At 40.1% G+C, this 16,726-nt stretch overlaps 1 pseudogene; it reads right to left on the bottom strand.

The window, feature by feature from the left end:
• Positions 1 to 9,969: 9,969 nt before the first annotated feature.
• Positions 9,970 to 16,726, bottom strand: part of LOC110028671 — a 9,421-nt pseudogene continuing 2,664 nt past the window's right edge.

Below are 16,726 nucleotides of genomic sequence, written 5' to 3' on the forward strand. Positions count from 1 at the left end.
TCCCCGGTCAGCAATCCGTGAATTGCATCATCCACGGGTATCTCGGTAGCCTTAAGGTAAAATTCTATCATATGACTACAAGCTGGAGCTCAAAGAGGTGGGACTTATACCTGTCGAAATAACAAAGATGCCTCAGAAAAGAAAGAGAAGTGGAGTTTCAGCTACAAAGCTGAAAACACTCCAAACAAAATGACTTATACCTCGTCTGGGTCGGGGAGCTTTCTAACATCCTAGGCGTACTAGATAACCACCTATATGAAGGTATGCTTCGCCAGTTAGGTTGGAGAAGTACGGAGACTCCTCCTCGGGACATGCAAATATGATGTAGTTATCTAGAACGGTCATAAGTATTATGAAGACCCTATTAAAATATGCAGGAAAGTAAATATTACAATTTTTAAATCCTAAATATTTTAATCCTAAATTTTAATTATCTTGAATATTTTATTTAGGATTTTGTAGAAAATTACAATTTTAGGGTCCTTAATGGCCTATGTTATATCGTGAAATCCCAGATAAAACACCACATAATTCACAGAAAGAAACAAGAAAAACACATGCAAATGCAGACATACAACATGATGCAAAAGACAAAACAAGCTAAATCAAACTAATAAACAGGTCGGTGCCGTTGGGTCGGCAACATATCCCAGAAAAGAAAAAGGCGGCCGGACTCCACATATACATGCCCGGTCCTAATTCCATACATCAATATAAAATATAGAATTAAGATATGGGGCACGAGCATCTACTCTTGATTCTCTCCACGTGGTTCTCGCGCCCAATGCATCAAAACCCGTGCCCGTATCTTATTTCTGCTACAGGACTCTCATAGACTCTAAAAAGTGCATAGGAAAAAGAAAAAAAACTCAATCCTACATGAAAATAAGTGTCAGCGGGAAAACTCCGGGAAAAAATAAGTGTCAGCGGGAAAACTCAAATGCAAATAACGTATCATGAGTCATGTCTTAAAAGTGAGGGGAGCTAATAGCACCTGTAAGCAAAAGTCAGAAATCATTATTTGCCCCCCCATAGCGGTACCTGTGTGTGTGCATATAAATAGACATGACTCCTTGCAGAAGAACGCTCTAGCACACTACCACACATGCAACATGCAGTCACACTACAAACACAATGCAAAAGAAAGACACCTGGTTAGGGAAATCAATCTTACAAAGAACAATAACTAGAGATTAAAAAAACTACTTAGGATCCTAAATTCTAGCCTAGCACACCATTTACTGAAAAGTGCATTAACCTAGTATCTAAGTGCGAGTTAAGTTTAAGTATAGTATGACTTTGATGGGCTTGCCAAACTGGCCCCGTCCTAAATATCCGAAGGATCTAAAGGGTGTCACGAAGAACGGTGACACAAGTTAGATCTATTAGATCTTTAGCACAGTCATACTCGTGTCGATCCCGATGACTTAACTCGTATTGCTCACCGGGCTCGTTAGGAGAGTAACTTTGTGTTGGTTGCGATGCCTAAACAAGCATTGCTTGCTGAATCAATTGCAAACAAATCAAAACATAAGTAGTGATAAAGAGTATGTCATGAAGGCGGTGACTCGTAGAAATAAACATGTTATGGTGGCAGGGGTCCGAAAAGGGGTATACCAGTAAGACAGTGACCCGAATGTGGGCATGTCGTGACGGCAGTGGCCCGAAAAAAAGGTATGCCGGTAAGGCAATGACTTGAAGGTGGGCATGTCGTGACGGCAGGAGCTTGAAAAGAGGGTATGCCGGTAAGGCAGTGACCCGAAGGTAGACATATCGTTGCGGCATGACTCCGAAAAGAGGGTATGCCGGTAAGACAATGACCCAAAGGAATGCAACTATCTGATATCAATCATGCAGAAAAACATGTACATGCACATACACAACATACAAAGGAGCAAGTGGTCGGTCAATCAGGATGAAATATCTGATAAATTCAAAATGTTGTGCCAACTGGGCCGGGGTAGCCTATTGAAACACAAGTGATATGACCGGTTCAGGATAATCAACCGAGACACAAGTGGTGCAGGTGCAAGTGCAAGTGCAAGATACAAGGTGCAAGTGCAAGTGCAACGTGTAAATGCAAGGTGCAAGGTGCAAGGTGCAGAATGCAAGTGCAAATGCAAGTGCAAGTGCGATATAGTGCGATATATGACATACAATATGTAAAATTCAAGACATGCACATGCAAACAATGAGATGCATATGACCACATATGATAGCGAGTCACGCTCGTACTAACATCACCTGGGAAATTTAAGGTTTAGACCCTTGGATATGTGGCATCGCCGCTTCTTGTTTTGGTGAGGAAATGTGAGAAGTTTCTCCCCTACGTCACGAAATGGGCTAGCTACAAAGTTTTTCTCATTTTGTGAACTCTTCCAGAATTTGCAAAAGTGAGACAGCTACAAAGCTTCTCTCGCTTTACCAAGTCCAACATCCCAATTTCCCATGTAAAGTTAGGGAACCCAAAGCAAGGGGAGTGATGGACTCCGACCCACCAGGACTTGTGCTAAGACTCACAACAAAATAGAGACACTCGACTCTGCGGGGGGTGTTTGGTTACGTAGGAAAGATCCTAACCTAAAGGGGAATCGACGATCAATAACATAGATACGTTGTTGCGCCGACCCACGTGGGCGCATGCACCCGTGTGGACAATCAAATCCACACTCATAGACACCATTAAAACTTAGTTCCAGCTAGGAGTTGAGAGGATCTCACTACCGTGACGGTTGCAGAAGCGTTCTCTTTATGCTGAATGAGAGCCCAAGTTTTCGGCAAACTCCGACGGTGTTCTAGTTCGCGCGCCAATTGTCTCGCAGATCATGCACGGAACAGTAAAAGAGGCAATGAGGGAGACAAAGTACCCAAAATAAATGATAAAATCATATGAAAGTGCAAACGACACATATGCCTTGGTAGCAGGGGTCGCTCGACAACGGTAAAAAAAAAGAACCCACAAGGATGTCGGCGGGAAGGAGCGCCGGCGGAGGCCTTCCCTTCGAGGCGGAAGACCCTCAGACTTCCTCGAACAACGACGTTGCTCTCTGCCCGGCGACGTTGAAGTGCTCCGGCGAAGTATCCGGTCGTCGGGAAGGTGGGACGGCAAGGTGGATGACTTAGCTCGCCGGCGGTGCGCACTAGGAGCGAAGGAAGCGCTGAGGAGAGCCTGAAATATGTCGTTCTCCTCGCTGATTTTCTTCGGCGTAAATACGACGCCCGCGAGTGACAAGGCCAACGATGAGGAAGAGATCCAGCGGAATATCAAGAAAAAATTGGAGGGGAAGAAAATCCCTCTTCACTGCTTTCACTCCAAAAAGCACCTCCAAAGCTTCCTCCAAACTTTCCAAAGGCTTCCTCGTGAGCCTCTCTCGAGCCGTTGCCGGAGGAGAAGAAGAAGAATGAGAAGAGGGAGAACGCCGAAGAAGCCGACGAGTTCGGCCGACTGCTGGAGACGAGTTTCGGGTTGCGGGCTCACGAAAACGAGAAAGGGAGAGAGAGGGAGGCGCGGCTGGCGGAGCAGGACCGGCAGCGAGTGGCGCCGACGACGGAGGAGAGCGATCTTAGGAGTCCTTTTTTTCGCGAATCGGGAGGGAGGGGGGTGGGCGAGCGATTCGGTAGGGTTTTTTCGCGAAACAGGCGATAGGGGAGAGAGAGAGGGTGCATAGCTTTTTAAAATGATCTATTTTTTATAATAATGATAATAATAATATTATTATTATTATCTCTCTGTATCTTTTTTACCGAACACGTCATCGTAGCGAAATGAACTCTCCTGGGTAAAATCAACGTTTCAGACGCGACCGCATTGTCCGTTTCGTCGTTCATGGTCATTTAGACCATTTTTTCAGCAATTTGGGCCAAAACAATAATTAGCGCATTTTTACCCCGCCCGCGAAATCGTGGTGCAACGAGCGTCCTTTTCAAGTGGAATCGACGTTTCAGACTCACTCGCGTGGTCTATTTCATCGGCCGGGGACAGCTAAACGAGCTCACTGGTGATCGGGCCAATTCAAGCCAATTTCGCACCTGATGCGACGAATAATATTTTTTCGACCCGATTAGAGTCGTCCGACGTACAGAATGTCGGTCGGCCTTCGCCTAAACAAAAACCAATGCCTAGCAGAACAATCCCGACTATGTGCTCCTCAATCCGTGTCGGTGGGTTTGAAATGGACGTCTCACGCTGCAGGAGTTAACACGTTCATCAAACAACGTTCTTTAGCGCTCAAGCAAACACCCTACGCCTTATGACATCAAAAATTGATGCCAACACCAATCTTGATCTTTGATTCAAGAAGTGTGCTTTCATAGAATTTTCCATAAATAAATGAGGCTCGAATTCTTGTATTCCTAAGAAAAATAGATTGGTGAGGCTTTCTTGAAAATAAATTATATTTTACTAATTTTTTTTCTTAGGTGTAGAAACTATGCAAAGAAGTTTTAGGGATATAATTAATGTTTTTTACACAATTTTATATTCATACTTTCTCGTCTTCAATCCTAATCTTTGAAGAATATAGATAAAATGTTCAAGATATGAAAAAAGATGGAAATCCAAATCAAATTTCTCCAAACATAGAAGAATAACAAATAGGGTGACACGGGTGTATCCCGCGCACACGGGATCTCTCGTAGCGGGTTGTGGATTTCGCTTTAGTGCCTGGGCCAAAATGATCGAGGTACTTTTGCTATGGTGGAGTCGACCGGTCCTCTCGGGTTACTCATAGTTATCCTATTGCTATATGCTTGCTTTTCTGATATTTTAGTTTTAATTTTTGTGTGTTTTGTATTGTGACAGTCGTTGAAGTCTCTTTTTCCCTTCAAAAGCTGTATTCTAGCGTTCCAGAGGGTGCTTTGGTTGTATCTTAGTCTTTAGGTGGTGTGTATCTTCCCTATACCCTTGCACGTCCCTCGCGTTTTGCTGCCACGCCGCGCTCCTTGCTGCAAGCCGCCCCGGCGACAGCCCTTTTGTTGTTTTCCTACATATTTTCTTTATCTAGTCCTTCCTTACTACCATTGTTGTTACAATCCTCCACCATTGTTGTCGTTGTTGTCCAACCCTTCCTCTTTGCTACCACCCTCATTTTAGCTCTCAATCGTTGCTGCCATCACCCCAGATAGTCCTCCCACATCTCCTTGTTGTTTGCTTGTTGTTCGACACTGGGGAAACAACCGCATTGCTATTTTCTGCCTGCTAAGTGCTTTTTCCAACCCCGCACAACTTTCCAAAACCTCGCCGACCATCACCAACAATGCCTGGATCTACCCACCAGCTTGAGTTTGTTTTGTGAAATGTTGAAATTTCAGGTTTCCGCGCGTCTGTTGTAATTTCCTATTTAAATCCAACAATAATATTTATTTTCCTATTGTTTTTTGGGTTAACTTTAGTATCGTTTGGTATTAACTCTAGCCTAACTTTGTCCTATCATAGGATTTCTAGCATCCATCCATACCCAGCCTTACTTCCATCCATCCCCACATTTTATTTATGAAATTTTAAAGATTTTCTTTTATGTGGATTTCAGTAACAAATGATTTAATGAGTTTTAACAAATTTTGCTCTTTCTTATAAATATAAATGAAAAAAAAAAATTTCAATGTTTTAATTGTTAAATAGAGAACTATCTTCCTTATCTTAAATAGCGTTTCATAATCAGAATATGCTCCCTAAAAGTCCAGAGAAGTGTTATCTAAAAGTGAGTGAAGGTGAGTGAAGGTTATTGAAGGTTAGTAAAGTGTTTGAAAGGAAGAATCAACGCCAGATATAAACCCTAAACTCGGGAAGTTATCTTAAGGCTTTTCAAACCTATAGGAATTTCGCTTGAGTTTCAATATTTTGGTCTCAATCAACCAAATTAAAGTTAAGGATTTAAAACTCAACATATGAGACTACATGGAGTCAATAAATGATTCAATTTCTAATTGGAGTGGATGTCAACACTAGTCCTCTAAGAGAGCCACTAGAAAAATTTTAAGGCTAGATCCTAGGTTTTAGAGAGAAAGAGACAAATCTCATAAAGATGAGGTCAACAGATTCGTCGAACACGAGCGCTTCTCCTTTATCTTGTGGAAGTTGATACTCGCACTGTTCCTCAGCTTTCTCTTCATCACTCATCTCTTCCACGACGCCTTGATATGTGAGTGACTACCCTGCTCGTGGGATAGCTGTAGTATATGTGGTCGTAGCCGTGACATCAGCAACACTTCTTAGACGGTACTGTGTTGGAGGAGCTATCTTTTTCGTCTTTCTTTCCGTTTTGATCCAAAGTGTCATTTCTTTGTTCGGCCTTGCCATTGTCTCCCGGGATACCCTTGTCAGTTGTGGTAATTGTAAGTGACTGCCTGCTTAAAGGATGATTTTTGTCTTTTCTGTTTCTGCTATCTTTCCACTTTTAATGCTAATGTCTGGATATCTCCCAACTTCTAGTACGGTTGCAGTTGCACCACATTGCTAATTGCAGGTTTCAGTCTCGCAAGATATCGGGCTACTGTATGCTCTTTCGGCTCTATCAGTTCACACTTTAGCTGTAAATGATCAAATTGGGTCGTGAATTCTTTCACTGAAATATCCGTCTGCTGAAAGTTGTGGAGTTTCAAAAAGATATCCTGGTAATAGTGGGGCGGGAGGTACCTTTTCTGCACTGCCTTTATCCTCTCCCACATAGTTATCTTCTCACTGGCTTCTCTTCTGTTTTTCTCTGTAAATTTTCCCATCATAAGGAAGCATTCTTCTTTATTTTAATGATGACTTGCTTGATTCGTCTGCCCTCTGATACGTCTTTATACTCTCAAATCTATTCGACTGATTATAGCGAGTCGATAAACTCATATGGGTCCATACCTCCCTAAAATTTTGGGAGGACCATCTTGATGCCAAAGTCCCGTTGACTCTTCTTTGGTATTTAATACTAAGATAATGTGGTTGATATCTCTCGTCACTGTGTTCTTTCCTGGGAAACGGGTTCAAATCCTTGTCCTTGTTTTCCCCTCGACTTTCACAGTCGAAGGTAATCTTTTCCTGGTTCCAGCCATCCAACTCGGCTTATCTCTGTTGCAAATGACAAATTTCTTGTTGAATCTCTTCCCGAGTAGAGCCTCGTGTATCTCTCCATGGTGGCATAGTTAGGGTTGGGGATTGGAAGGAAAAAAAAAATGGGTGGATGTGGCTTGGGTGGTGAAAATGCTAAAAACCCTAGGATTAGGCTAGGGCGGGCTAGATCTGATACTAAAATGATACTGAAATTAGTAGGAAAAATAGTGGAAACACTGAAGCAAACTTTTATAAATAGAAAAATAGGGTTACAACACAATTCGACAGAAAATAATTACACAAAACATACACGGCACAGGCAGCCACCTTTAAGGTGTATTCCAAGGGTGGTGGAGGTCGGCAAAGCGGATCTAGCGGCTTGTGGCAATTAGGGTGAATGCAGGAGAGGGGTTGACAGGAGTTGAAAGGTGAATTGGAGGAGGGGCAGTAGTTTAGGGTGGTGTGAAGGTCTGTTGAGCGGCTGGGAGGTAGTTTGGAAGTTGGGGTAGCAATCTGGGAAGGTGGCACAACAGTTGGGAAGGCTCGCCGATACTTTAGGAGGGTTGAAGGCAAGCGGGGAAGTGCCGCAACAATGGGAAAGGCCATGAGAGTGGTTGGTGAGGGAAAACAGTGGCCGAAGGAGTTGACAATAGGCCGTCGATTAGGATGAGTGGAGGAGAAGGGTTAAAGAAAATGAAAAGGGAATATATACTACCACTTTGGAGCAATATACGGTCGATGCACCACCACCTCCTCGGATACAACCCTACAAAAGGAAAAAAAACTCCACTTAGGAAATCTAAAATAGAACTTAGCAAAGATTGACTCCTACACCCAAAGGACAACAATTTATAGATTCACACTGGACAAAAGAAACTTCTACACACAAGGAAGGGGTAAGAAGAATCTAGAAAATACTTCCCAAGTGAAGACAAGAGCGGCAAACTCTGCTTTGCTCCCGCCCACACTAAGCTTCGCGAGGTTTCTGGCCTATGCGGGATCGAAGCGCCTTGCTTTGGGGGCTCTGTTAGCGCCTCGCTACAGGGGCACCTTTTTGCGCCCCTTTTAATTGTTGTAGTTGGTCGTTAATTATTATTTCTTAATTTTTTATGTTTTCTTTTAGAAATGTTTTCAATTTGTAGAAATATTACATAAACATTGGAAAGAAAGCCTACAAATTCTCTCCATTTTTTATTTATCTATCATAATTATCACTGGGATATTCCTTATGACATCTATCATGGTCGTTTCTTTCTTTGTTAGTTTTTGAACTCTAAATGATTTTGTGAATTGGTTCTTCATTAAGGCTTGATTTGTTATTCAATTTTCATATTTGATCAGTTTCTAACATATCAAGTTGCTTGTTAACTTAATTTATGGTTGTGTTTTGTTGAGCATGTTTTGTTAATAACTCTTTCAATTTGTTTTGCAAACTAGTGTGGGTATCATCATTATGGTGATCTCTTAACAGACCTTAACAATTTACCCCACTTTTGAGTGACATGTCGCAACTTTGGCTTTCACAACGTAGGGAGATTAAGATTTTAGGGTTCGTAATGCAACCTAGGATAAGCTAAACAAAGAGAACATACAAACAATCAGATTCCATAGGTTGCTAACTTATATTTTTAGCAAAAATGAGTAGCATTTAATCATTATAATTGAAAAGTAGAAATCATGTTTCTTTCTTTCTAAATGACAACTTACTAGTTACCAAGGTTAAATTCCATGCAAAAATAGTGAGCGATAAAGTTCAAGGAGCAATTAAGTTTCATGCTACAAAAAAGGCATTTCATTCCATTTCACATTTTATAAAATCTTAATCACTTACAAACCAATGACTGAAAAAATTTGGATAATAAGAATAGAAATCACGTCTAGGAAAAATCATGGATGATACTGTTATAAAAGAGACTTGCCCTTAGAAATAGTTATTCATACTTCTGATGTACTCAAGAATATATATTTCATAAACACACATAAGATTTGAGGGAGAAATAAAAAAGATATTAGGTCTATATTCAATGTTTCATAATTTTTCACGTCTGAGAAATCCTATTTATAACTCACAAAGGATCCAAAATAAGATACATTATAAAATCTGTTAGGTCTATTCAAGTACAGTAAGTTTCAATACATTATTAACGAATTTCTGAAGTATAAATCCTGTAAAAAAGCCCATCTCTTGGTTACACTAATTCTCGGGTGCAGAAGAGGACCGAGTATGGAAAGCATGGAACCATAGGGGTAAGTGCTGTAAGAAACCACATGAACTTTGGTTGTTTATAGTCTACAACAGGAATGGAGGGGCATGAGTGGGCGTTGCAAGTTACTCTGGTATCAACAACACTTCATCGTGAATGGAGGTATAACATGGGCAACAATGAGAAGCAAAAATAGGAACAATAATTAAAAAAAAAGATACAATTTCAGAAACTACGGCAGCATTGAGCTGCACAGAAATCAATAGGAAGACGAATATTCTTCCAACTCTTCTCATGCAATTATATAATTTGCTGACTTTAAATTTAATGGTTTGAGATGTAAAATGCTAGGCAATACATTTTCTTTTTATAGGAGTCAACATCATAGGTATATTTTAAGCAAAATAAACTAAAAATAATAAAATATAATCTTGAAACTTATGTTGTTAGTTGCTCCATGCTTTTGACTGAGTGCACAATTTTCTTTGGCGAGAAAGTGATTTAGGCATTGGCTCATACTCTCCCCACAGCTCTCTATTTCGTTCATCTTTATCTCTCTTATTATTCAATGAGTAACTATTATATTTTTCTCAACACAGAAATACACCGACGAGTGTGTTTTGCAATAAAGTTTATTCCAGTAACTAATATAAGATAATGAAGATTCCACATTTTGTTTGGTTGTTATCATGATATTAGACCAACACATAATCATGGTATAGCTGAATACTACTATTTTACGCTCTTTCTTGTAACCAAGCCAAACCCAAATGGAAATAATGGGTCATAATGCTTATCACCAATGTTCATTGGCAACTGCTCTACAGACTTAAACCAAGTTCTGGGAAGCTTCCCATAGTCTCCAAACAAGACATCAGCCGCCCCCTGCCCTTTGTTCCCTGGCAGCCAGGCAGTGACAAGGGCGTACATAACTGGAACATATGGCTCGATCACCACAGGCCTCCTGGTGATAATGACAACAATGCATTTAACCGCTTCACAGATGGTCTGAATGGCCGTTGGACCCGGTTCTTGTATTGTGAGGTTGGCATTATCTCCAACAATTTCAGCATAGGGAGTCTCCCCGACCGCTACAATAGCATAGGAGAAGTTGTTGCTTATCACAAGTACGGAGTCTGGATTTTCAGAGTACACAACATTGGTGGCAGCATCAACCCTTGAATTAATGGCGTCAAGAATTTTGGTTCCTGGAAGAAAATAAAAAATGTTTTGTATAAGGGGGTTTTGTTAGACAACTATCCTTATCATGCATTTTAAAGTCATTAACCTAACCGAAGGCATGGTTCCTTTCTTTGATATCTATATGAAAATGGAAATAAAAAAGAGTGAAGTAATATGCATGCACCACTAGTGATTCTTCCGCTGCCTCCTCGCCACATAATTGTCCATCCACCACGCTGGTAACCCAGGTTGTCAGCATGGCTTCCAGCAATAAGAATGTTCTCAGCTTTCTTGGGTAGAGGTAGCATTTCTTTATTAGCAGATTTTCCATTTTTCAAAAGCACAAGCGATTTCCTTACTGCTTCCCTGGCCAATTCCTTGTGCTCCTGTTGAAGGACAAAACAATGGAGACGACTTCTAGTTTCAACCTGCGTCTTTTATGTGATGAGAATGTAAACAATTTTATTCTAGAACAAGAATATATTGGAGGCTGGATGGTGGCAGACGTGCCTTCTTTCCAAGCTGATCTGCCAAAGTAAAATCAGCAAGAGGGCTTTCGAAGAGACCAATTGAGAATTTCACGCGAAGCATCCTTCTCACAGCATCATCTATTCTGCTCATCTCGACGATTTTGGAGTTGGCAAGCCTGGTGGGGTTGTTGATAAATTGACTTTAGTCAAAACGAAGCATCACCTGGGAAACGTCCCAGTAAGAACGGTAATGCATGAGAAAAAAATGGCAAAGGTAAAGCCTATTCCTGTTCAAGAAACTATGAGTATTTTATGATAAATAATTGATGAAGTAATCAACCATTGCAAGTTTGAGATCACATTTGAGATACAAGTGTCACCTATTGGTCCGCAAGCATTCTCTTCATTCCTTTATAGTAAATTTACGAACTGATGGCCCGATCCAAATGGTAGGTGAGAGGTAGCACCTAGTGCGAGTTGGTATTCCAATCCATTGATAGGTTATTCTTAGCCAACGTCTGGACTTCTATAATTTGATTGTTGTTCCAATTAAAATTTGTATGCTTTTTTCATCAACTACGACTATAGCTATTGTGGTAGAGATTATTTGATCTGTTGTAGTCAGATTCAGATTCATTGAATCACATTTAAGATACATGTGTCACTTATTGGAAAAATTATTACATCTGGACTCCGGATGTAAAATTTGCGTCCGGAGTTTAGTGGAAGTATGCCACGTGGCAATTAGACCCAACCCCTCTAAAAAATCTACCCAATCAGTGTATTATAGAGGGGCCCACTTGCCATGTGGCAAGTGCCTACTGGACTCTGGACACAAATGTGTCCGGTGTTATGATATAATAATCGCTCCACTTATTGGTCTATAAGCATCATAGAAAGCAATGCTTAGAACTGTGGGGTAAGACAATAGTTCACTCAACCTTTCACAGCCACCACACACGCACTTTCTACCCTATACGGGTGCATTTTATTTCACTAAACTTTTAGAAGACAAATAGGTTAATGTAAGCATCGAAACTGCATATTAGTAGAGGATTCATATAGGGAGAAAAAAGTTTGATTTAGAATGCAATCGAAGCTTAGCTCAAACTTAGCTCCAAGTTTATAGAATGGAGGATTTGCTGGCCTTGCAAAAAGCATTAGCTTAGTTTGCACCAGGAAGTTCGGATATCCTCTCAATTCCCTTCCAATCAGAATCCAGCATTTCCAAAAAAACTTTGCAACAGTTGGAGAAGCAAAATTGCATTGAAATCTCATTCCCCTGAAAGAGAGTCACGGATTTCTTACCATAAATTTAAGTTTTTTCTTCAAGAAGCCTGTGATCAAATCTCTGTTAGCGTGCATTTTCACACCATTCCATCTTGCGCAAGCAACCATGATGGTGGAAGCAGCCTTGTTAATGGAACTGTAAAGCAGGCTTGTGGATGCTGAACATCTATCTCATCATTACTGATGCTGATATTGCCGCTATCAATCCTAATTCCCTCCTGTGTCGCCCCATCACCAACAAAATGCTCTGCACAAGCTGCAACCTTGTCTCTGATTTGTTCATTTAACGTTAGATGTGTTCATGAGAATAAATGAAGTGATTATCTTGGGAAATGATAAGAAAGAAATTGCTATGAAATTGATGTGATAAATAATAAAAGAAGTAAATAGAATGGACACATATTCGAGTGAAAAATCCTAGATGGAAAAAAGAAATCACTAGGATAGAAGAGGAACTTTGTGTCAAAAAACACGGGAGGATTATGAGTGGAGTGATGACTCACGTAATGCCCCACGAAATCCTAAAAATGAGAAATTTACACACACAACACATAATTGTGATGTGTTTACATATCTCACACCTAATTTTCATATTTACACGCATAGCATTTTGGTGCTTGAAAATTACACATGAATAGATTTATTTCACTTCTAAAAAGTGTTAATAGTACTATTTTTTCTGTGATATTAAAGATTGAAATGCTTTGTGTGTATGTATGAAAGTTCAGGCGTGAGATATGTAAATACATAAGAAATATGTTCTTTCTATGTAAATACCCTCGGTAAAGACCATGTGGTGGGTTTGCCATCCCAACATTCTTTTAGCATATCAATGGTTGACTCCATGATTGGGTAGATACCCTAAACCCCCAAAATTATTTTTCGCATAACTTTAGCTTCCTCGCATGTCCCACAGTGAATTTTTTGATCCAAGCCTAACTAGTCTCAAATTCTAAGAGAAATATCCTTCTTGGGAGAAAATATTTCATCTGGGCACCACATGTCTTGACGGCCAACTGTCGGGCTCCACGTCGCCACGCACCTCATTGGCGGGCGACGGGGCGGTCAGTGGTTGGGCGACAAGGCGGTCAGTGGTTGGGAGACAAGGCGGTCAGTGGTTGACTTTCCGGACGGAATACTTTTTCCTTCCTTTTTCTTTTCTTAGAGCCTAATGTAAATTGTAGTAGCTTTTACTTTCCAGAAACATGAGGAGTGCTCTTGCTTAGATTTGCAGGGAGATCTCTTTGCAGGCCAGGGATCATCTGTCATTGATTCCAAAATACTTGGTCTCCACTGTATCTTTCATAACACCTACCCCACCTTGGATCTCTGCAAACCTGAAACACACAGAGATTGAACACAAGTCTGCAGCAATCAATTAACTGGCTCTTCTCAAGCTGTGCCTAATATATTGATTTTCTTACAGCAATGCTTGGAGAAAAAACTGTACGGAATGCCGTTGCAGCGCCAATTCACTTCGCAAGATCAGGTTCCCTATCGAAAAACAGAAATTTAAGGAAGTGGTTGTGGGGCATCAAAAATTGTGAAACATTTAAGGCCCCTATTTCATTTCATTCACACTTTCTGAGAAGGCATCTACATGCATAGCTTACAGTTCTTATGCATTCACTTATCTCAGGCCGAAACTTTTATATTTACATTCAACACTCAAGTCTTTAATATCACATAAAAAATAGCATCATTATTATTTTTTAAGAGCAAAATACATTTTTTTTCATGTGTAGGTTTAAAACACCAAAGTACTATTTATGTAAATATAAAAGTTTAGGTCGGAGACATCTAAATACAAAAGAAATATGTAAATTTTCCAAAAAAATGGAAGTTTTACATGCCTACAACTCAAGTCTTATATATTTATCTGTCTAACGTCTAACTTCAAATTCTTACATATATGTTATCTCACACATAAAAAAAGTGTGTTTGAACTTTCTAAAAGTTCTAATAAGGATAGTTTTGATGTGATATGAAAGATTATGGTGATATAAATATAAAAATTCAAAGTTTAGATGTCAGATATGCAATTACATAAAACTGGGTGGTCTCAAAGAAAATAATAATAATAATAATGATGAAGGTTTTATTGTCACAGAGTTAATTAGAAATGGGAAAAAGGAAGAATACTTGCTTGGTAGCACCAAATGCTATATTGAGGAAAAATAGTTGCATTGTGAGCATTGACATGACCATGAACTGCATCAATCTCACACAACATTGGAATTCCTAAGCTTGTTGACAAAGCACCCTTCTGAAACCCATTCTCTGGCATGAGTTGTGGATATGTAAGAGATCCATTGTTTGTGCAACTCTCTACTCTGGCCCCCACGGCCTACGAACATCATTACAACTCATCATTATGGTCAATGTGACCAAATACGACCTACGTGACTAAGGCCTACATGGTCCACAGCTCGTGCAGCTACTGACCCCGACTCTCACGACCTAAAAACATCAATACTACTCAACACTACAATCAAAGTGACCAACTACGGCCTTCATGATCTATAGCTCCTACTGAGCTACCGGCTTTGGCCCATGTAGTCCACGATAGTCTTTGTGGCTTACCATTATGGCTTATACAATCTACGTGGTCCACAACTCCTTATTACAGCCTCTATGGCCAATCGATGCTCCTAAAATATGTTGAGAATCATCCAAACAATTATCAATGTCATAGCAAAATAGGATGACAGAATTCGAGAAAATCAGAATAAGAAATTTAACAACACAGAAATTTTACGTGGAAAAACCCGAGAATAGGAAAAAACCACGGAGCCGCACCACCACAAATTTATTATGAATATCACATAGTCTTACAAAAGTTTCATACAAGTTTCTTCTCCACAATCTTCCTTCTCCGATCCACCGTGAACAACTGCCGAGATCCCAAAAATCCTCCTCTTTCAATCTTCTTTCCTTCACCAGGAACTTGTTGAAGTACACTCGATGAAGTCTAAATATACACTGTCTGAAATTGGCTTAAAACCAAAAATTTTGTGTGTCAGCTGCTCCAAGCGCAAAAGCGCCTGAACTAGGCGCAAATGAGCCCAGACTGAGCCCAAAAGCATCCTCTCTTAGGAAGTAGAACCGTGCCCAACATAGTTGGAAGCTTGGGTGCCCAAGGGGGGCGCCTCTCTATCGAGCGCCCAAACATGGGTGCAAAAGCACCTATAGGGGGTAAAAAGGCCCCCTTTACAGGCAGCGCCGATGGCTGGCGCAAAAAAAGTCGACTTCTTTGTTTGGTTTGGGTGTTGTAAGCTCCACGATCACAACAATATCCCACTTGGAAACTATAAAACCCATCATCAGTCCTTTGTACCTGCACTTCCATCTGAATCACCTTCATAATCACGTACCATAGTCACGTACCATAATATGGCTCATCCCCGATCTCAACATTCATGAAATCCAACTGAAGCCAAGAGCAAGTTCAGTTTCTCAATAGTCATCACTTTCATAAACATATCCGCATAATTCTTAGCTATGTGTCTCTTCTCTAGGAATAACTGTCCATCTTCAAGAAGAGAGCGAATGAAATGATACCTCGACTGAATGATTTCGTTCGAGCATGAAAAACAATGTTCTCAGCAGGATGAATCATACTTATACTTCACTGTAGAGTTTTCAAATACCTTGCTACTTGCCCAATTTGAACATGAAACTCTGTAGTCAAATCATCTTCTTGCTAGCATCAGTAACAACAATAATTAGGCCTCCGTAGAAGAAAGTGCAAAGATATTCTGCAACCTGAAAACCCAAGTCACTGCTATGCACCTAAATGTGAAGATATACTTGACAGCGACTTTAGATATGCTTAAAAATACAATAATTTGATATTGCTGCTAGAAGATTTAATTCCCCGGCAACGACGCCAAAAACTTGACAACGGTTATAGATTCGACAAAGATGTATATAAAATATTCAATATTTGCAAAGTCACACTTATCAACGCAAGTATACCCATCGCTCAAGTAATACATGGCTCTAATGGAGTCCTGGATATCGATCCCATAGGGAGTAATATTAGAGGCTACGAACTAAGATTTTAGAAAATCAATACTTAATCACAACAATATAGTTCAAATTGCTTATTTGTCACTAATAGACAATTGAAATAAATATGTAATTTTAATAACTCTTAAGTAACTAATTCTACTAATAAAGTTTCTAATGTGAAGTTCAATATATAAGAAAGCATCCTTCTCCTTGTCAAGAAATTAAAGTTAATGGATAAAGTGAATTAGTTCAAATTAGATTGTGCCAAATAGGAGCATACCTATTCTTTACCCTTTGGTCCAGACACAAAGAACATTAACTAATCCTATGCTTGTTTACTGAATCTGCGGCTAGGCTGGGAGCATACCGGCTCTCACTTCGGACCTCCCACGTTCCCCTTGCCTGAGGGCTAACATCTACACTTCAGCACCCAAATGATATAAACGAATTGAAGATTTTAATCTGTCACTATAAAATCTCCAATTCTACCCCCGATAATTTTTTTTCCCTTTATATTTGTACCCAACTTTTAA

The sequence above is a fragment of the Phalaenopsis equestris genome, unplaced genomic scaffold (genome assembly GCF_001263595.1).
Source record: "Phalaenopsis equestris unplaced genomic scaffold, ASM126359v1 Scaffold000522, whole genome shotgun sequence".
NCBI lineage: Eukaryota > Viridiplantae > Streptophyta > Magnoliopsida > Asparagales > Orchidaceae > Phalaenopsis > Phalaenopsis equestris.